Genomic DNA, 6,024 nt, shown 5'->3' with positions numbered 1-6,024 from the left:
GTAGTGGGCTGGATATCTTTCTCATATTAGAAGGTTTCTAAAGTGTAAAATCAGGTGTTCCGTCTCAAATGGTCTAGGTCCTACGTGAGGTGACGGTAGATATAAAAAATATTTGTATTATACGTTGTTGTAAGTTGTCGTAGCTGTACTGGGAAAGAGGTAATACTCCAAATCCTCATAGAAGGAAACGAAGCAGAAATCATTATATGTACTGAAAGCTGACAAAACGGGAACGTAAGTTAAGCTGAAGTCCATTCCAAGGGCCTGATGGTGTTCAGAAGAAATAGATTACATTCAGTTGGTGGTAGTGAGTTCGTTGACGTTGATAGCTAGGGTGACTTAGTACGGGTAGTGGGTGTGCTCGACAACCGAAATAAACTAATAATAAGTTCCTTTTACTGACTCCCCGACTCAGAAGGGTTGAAACAACAGCATGCACTGAACCTCAACAGTAGCGAGAGGAAATGGAGAAATCGAGGAGGACGGTTTTCATATCTTATGTTGGTGACTTGCCTTTTAATACCAACAGGCTACTCAAGAAATATCAAATAAGGGGTTTCTCCCGCCACCTAGTCAAAGTGGGAACAATGTCACGTTCTGTTGAAGGTAACCTAGGTTTAAGGAGGTCAGGAGTATACGCTGTAGCATACGGACCATGTTCAGCCGGAAATGCGGCAAGTAGGAAATAAATTGCCACAGGCCCAGCACAGACGAGCGCGGATGTTAATCCTGACAAAATAAAACACAGCTGTCGCAAACTTGCGAGGCGAGCTGGCCTGAAGAGATCTGAGAACAGTTGACACAATAGTGCCTGCTCATGAGAAGCCGAAAGCCTTGACACGACGGCAGCCTTGGAAATGTTTATTATCTCTGCATCAAGGCATAGCTAAGTCCAAGAAAGTGCTTACAAATACCTAGCCACTTCATATTGCGCTCACTTGCGTCCGTATCACAGCTCTACCACGACGGGAGCCATGACGTTTGAGGCGCCTTCCAGAACTCTGATCTGTGATCACAGTTCGACTCTGCATTAGGGCAGCACGCCCTGAGATCTCTAGGCACAGAGCCCTCACCACAATATTGGCCTGCCCGTCCCAGGAAGTAGCATGCCGGCCGCGAGGCAATGGGTCAGGACCATTACGACACCTGTCATTGCCTGCTGGCCAGTATGAGAGATGCAAGACGTGCGGCCGCACATGGGGCCACAGCCAGCTGTAGTCACCAGAACCAGGAGTCGTCACAGGCAGAAGCGATTGGGCAACAAACCACTACTAAAAGCATACGCCTCACTGTGTCAACATTGCTGGACCACACACACACACTCACTCACTCACCCACACACACACACACACACATAGGAGGCCACGGAATGCCGCAGCCACACAACCACTGCCTCTAACGAGCCATGACGGGAAGCCACAATAAAGTAACTCGGAATTCTGTGCTGTTTGACTAGTCATGTACGGGCGTCCTCCTGCACCACTTTCACTCCGCATATCTTGACTGACATTCTATGCCAGTGTGGGAAATCATACATTCGCCATACGTCATGCACTGTTAAAGATATATGCAATGAATAAAGACATCATACCACATTAAATCAAGTAATTTCAACTGTTCCTATCAGTCTTGAGATTGGTAAGTCAAATTCTGGATCAATCGAGGGTTTAACGTAACCTTCTTTCAACTGATTAATTGTGTATTTTCTTTCAAACATGTCCGAAAGACCAGATACAATTCTGATCCAGCAGCCATTATGAATTAAGACACAAAGGAATTACAGACATTAGCTGTGAAAGGGCATTGACTGAAATCTACGGAGAAAATTTAAATTTTGTGTCGAGACGGAATTCTAACTCAGGTATGTGGCTTACCAGGCAGATGTTGTTGAACAACTTGAGGTCGAGTCCTTTCCTAGAAATTCATTGGCAGATTACCGGCCCATTTCACCTCCACGTACTGACACACCATCATTAAAGATATGTTGGCGAAAATAAATGTTTAAAGTCGGTAGGAGTCACAGAGAATTGTCCGAAATGGTACTAAACACTTTCTCTGACAATTATTTTGAACAATTAATTCACTAGAAGTGTAACAGATGGTGATAATACATTTGACCTCTTTGCACAAGTAATCTTTACCGAACTGGAGGCAACATGATGACGCAGAGACTACTGACAACAATGTACCTGTAGCGAGATTAAGTACTGTACCATCCAAATCATTCAGTTCAGCGTGGACTTCAATACATCAGGCTTTAATTGGTTTCCGCAATGAAACTGTTTCGAGATGTGCCAAAAATCCGAAGAGCATCTGGTCCTATGTAAAGTATACCAACGGGACGACACGATCATTCCTTTACAGCGTGCTAACAGTGTGGTAGTGTTACGAATGAAAGTGCCTCTAAAGCGCTGTTACTAAACACGTTTTTTTTTTTTTTTGACATTCCTTGACCAAAGAAGACGAAGTAAATATTCCTGAATTCGAATAAAGAACTGGGAAGTTTATATCCTGGGTGTAGCGAAGCAACTTAAGTCACTCAATACAGGCGAGTTTTTCGGTCCAGATTGCAACCAATTAGGTTCCTATCAGAGTACGCCCATGTAATAGCTCCTTCCTTAACAATCACATACGGATGACCCTCATCTATGGACTAGAAATTGCACCGGTCACAACAACATACGAGAAAAGAAAGAAAAGTGTAGACTCTTGTCAATGACGTCGATTTGCAACAGTATTCTGGAATATACACTTTGTTCTAACGTTATGAACTGACTCGAAGAAAACGGTTTGTTGTTATACATGAGTAAATTTTAAGTTGACAAACCAGAATAACTCGAAAAATAAGCTTCACACTAAAAAATGTGTAGAATGCAAAGTATATTGTTTTCGAAGGGCACATCTGCTGATGCTAAAATTAGCCCGCCAGCCCAGCCCCCTGGGGGTGGGGCGGGAAGCAACTTTAAAATTTCAAATGGGAACCCCCATTTTTATTGCAGAATCAGATTCTGCATACAAAACTATGTACATTTTGTACACAGCTCATTCTTTATCGACACACACTATTTAGTGGTACTGACAGTAGGTCTCAAATTGATTTCATGTTTCAAGATTTATAGAATGCTTTTATTCCCCTTCCTCAAAAGGAATTTTTAACGAAACTGTGTGCTTATGGAGTACCTTGCGACTGGATTCGTGATTTCCTGTCAAAAAAGTCACAGTTTGTAGTAACTGACGGGAAGTTACCGAGTAAAACAGAAATGATATCTGCCGTTCTAAAAGGCAGTGTCCCCAATCTACGTAAACGATTTAGGAGACAGTCTAAGCCGCCTTGATAGATAGTTTGCAGATGGTATTGCAGTTTACCGTCTTGTAAAATCATCGGAAGATCAAAACCAACTGCAAAATATTTTAGGCTAGTATCTGAATAGTATGAAAAGTGCCAATTTAAATAAGTAAAACCTAATATCGTCCATGTGAGTACTAATTTCGATTTCACTATAAATCCCACTCATTTAAAGGGTGTCATTACAAGTAAATATCCAAAAATAACAATTACGAATACCTTAAATAGTAACGATGAAGTAGATAATGCTGTGGTTAAGGCGAACCAATGACTGCATTTTATTGGCAGAACATTTAGAATATGCAACACACCTACAAAAAGAGACTATTGTTGTATCGCCCCAAGGACAGAAAACGCCAATTAACAAACTTTGTGGAAACTTAAGGTAGGGAAGTGAGCCTTCTTGACAGTGACGGCAACTATTGACCACAAAATCTACACTGGTAATTGATTAACACTTATATCATTCAAATAATGAGAATAGCATACAAAAAAGGGAGATAAAAGGAAAGGATTGTCATAGATTCGTTATCAAACATCCATAGAATAAATTCAAAATCATATGAACGAAGGTTAAATCCAAGAAAGTAATTCAGTCAAAGATAACATTTACCATGGAAGAGAGTTGTAGCCGCATGGAAAAGGAAATTCAATGCGACTTCAATGTAACTCGGATATGGAAATGCTCAGTTAGTTAGTTGCTCTTGAGTCTCTCTAGAGTACATTTGCGGTAGTAGTCTAGACGCAAACGCTATGAGATTGTTTCAGTTTTGGAAGTTTGGTAATTCGTGAGGTAGAGACTGAAGTATTGCTCATTCATTCGACTGAAGGAAGTTAATCTTTACCGTTCTCAACTCAACGGTATAGTAAGATGTGTGTTAGACTTCAGTTGAGTGATATTGGTTTGTCGGACTTAGTCTTCGTGCTGATGAAGTTACAAGCCTTGAGAGCAATGGATCAACGACAGAAAAACTGTTCGTAGTCTTGAGTAGAACACAATAAAACGAAGACACGATGAAAGACAAGTACGCCGATCAGTCAATAGTTGTCGTCAGCGTCACGATCACTGAACAGAAGTTAATCTTGAATGATACACCGGTGTGCGTGTGTTGTAGGGAGGAACAGTTAATTACTGAAAGAACAATAAAATCTGAGTCAGAAGATAAATATTACGTGTCGCCTAACTCATTAAACGGGCAATACAATGTGTATTAATGCAAGTTGATCAACTCTTTAAACATTTTAAGTGACTAAGTGAGTACATGAATAATGGACAGGGAAAAGTGGTTTAAACCAGTATTACGGCGTGTTAAAAACCGTTTACTGCAACATAAGTCATATCTGGAGTTACGTCGGACCGTTGTTAACAACGTGACGTAGTCATGGCATAGCAACGGAATAGTAGACAGCAAAATTTCATCCTCGCTATGCATGATGTTGAAAACGAGCGTAATAATGAAACCAAGAATCAAGATTTTATTTCATCACGGAACTAACCGGGCATAAAAATAAAAATAAAAGATTGAAGTTTACCAGTTCGCACAAGCTGAGAAGACAGATAACAGAATACTTCTAAAATGCGCGAGAAGTTGTGTTCTTACGAGAGTTGCAGGTGCTGTTTGACGTCATGCCGACGAGGATGGACATCGTTACGAGTCGCGTCTCCTCCCGGCGAGTGAAGGAGGGAAGGGACGTCACACTATACTACCCTTGTCCGTCCTGCACATTATGGGGTTTCTGCCAGATAGGGTTAACAGAGGATATCAAAAAAGATCAAAGAAGGACAGCTCGTGTTGTATTATCGCGAAATATTGTAGAGAGTATCACGGATATGCTACGGGAGTTGTGGTCTCAACCATTAAAACAAAGGCGTTTCCGTTACGGTGACACGTCTTCAAGAACTATCAATCACCACGTTTCTCCTTCCAATGTTCTAACATTTTATTCACGCCTACCAACGCAGTGAGAAATGATCTTTATGACAAAATAAGAGGTACTGAACTCTCATGGAAAGATTTACATGTTCGTTTTTTCTACGTGCTATTCGAGATTCGGATGATGGCGAAGAAGGGTAGAGAAATAGCGTGAAGGAGGTTAGCGCCTTTGTTACAACAGATGGGGATAAATACCTGCTTTTCATTCGGCCATCCGAGCATATTAGAGACTTACCACATTACTTTTCTTCTCATTGTATAATATTACGGGAACTGTCACAGCCGGCCGGTGTGGCCGAGCGGTTCTTGGCGCTACAGTCTGGAACCGCAAGACCTCTACGGTCGCAGGTTCGAATCCTGCCTCGGGCATGGATGTGTTTGATGTCCTTAGGTTATTTAGGTTTAACTAGTTCTAAGTTCTAGGGGACTAATCACCTCAGCACTTGAGTCCCATAGTGCTCAGAGCCATTTGAACCATTTGAACTGTCGTTTCCAAAGGTGTGGTTCTGAACACCCAAGTGGTCCGTTAGATGACCGTGTGTGTTGTTAATGAGCTTTCGTTTACTTCCTTAATAATACCTGGGTTTAAATTCAACTCTCTCGTGAACTCTTTCCCCGAAATTCATTTTCCTATCCCCTGATCCTTGATGCTCATCCACTCCCGTAATCATTCAAGTTTTGTTTGTGAAAGCACGACGCTTGCTTGCAATGTGTTTCGAACAGTTTTTGAAATACCTTCAGCAG

This window comes from Schistocerca americana, chromosome 1 (assembly GCF_021461395.2).
Source record: "Schistocerca americana isolate TAMUIC-IGC-003095 chromosome 1, iqSchAmer2.1, whole genome shotgun sequence".
NCBI classification, from domain to species: Eukaryota; Metazoa; Arthropoda; class Insecta; order Orthoptera; family Acrididae; genus Schistocerca; species Schistocerca americana.
This window is presented reverse-complemented; position numbering follows the sequence as displayed.